Source organism: Propithecus coquereli, unplaced genomic scaffold (assembly GCF_000956105.1).
Source record: "Propithecus coquereli isolate 6110/MARCELLA unplaced genomic scaffold, Pcoq_1.0 Scaffold230, whole genome shotgun sequence".
Taxonomy (NCBI): domain Eukaryota; kingdom Metazoa; phylum Chordata; class Mammalia; order Primates; family Indriidae; genus Propithecus; species Propithecus coquereli.
Genome location: NW_012147842.1, coordinates 911,648 through 912,281, shown reverse-complemented (window position 1 = coordinate 912,281; position 634 = coordinate 911,648).

Below are 634 nucleotides of genomic sequence, written 5' to 3'. Positions count from 1 at the left end.
TATTTAGTGAATCATCAAAATGGGCATGAGATAGGAGAACCATTTTTTTTTTAATTTAAACAAAGTGTGGCCCTGAAATATTTAACCAACAGAAATAGTACTAATAAAATTATCCCATGAAGTGGTTATTTTTTTCTTTTTTGAGACAGGATCTTACTCTGTTGCCCAGGCTAGGGTGCAGTAGCCTCATCATAGCTCACTGCAGCCTCCGACTCCCGAGCTCAAGTGATCCTCCAACCTCAGCTTCCCGATTAGCTAGGTCTACAAGTGCGCGCTATCACGACTTGCTAAATTTCAAAACATTTGTGTAGATATAAGGTCTTGCTATTGCCCAGGCTCTTCTTGAACTCCTGGCCTCAAGTAATCCTCCCGCCTCAGCCTCCCGAAGTGCTAGGATTACAGGTATGAGCCACCATGCCTGGCCTGAAGTAATTTTTAATGAAGTAGAGTTTATTCAAGTCATGTCTTCTGGAAATAAACATGGACAGCAATAAACAAACAAACAAAAAAGGTAGAAAAAAACAAATGTGTGGCCGGGTGCGGTGGCTCACGCCTGTAATCCTAGCTCTCTGGGAGGCCGAGGTGGGTGGATTGTTTGAGCTCAGGAGTTCGAAACCAGTCTGAGCAAGAGCGA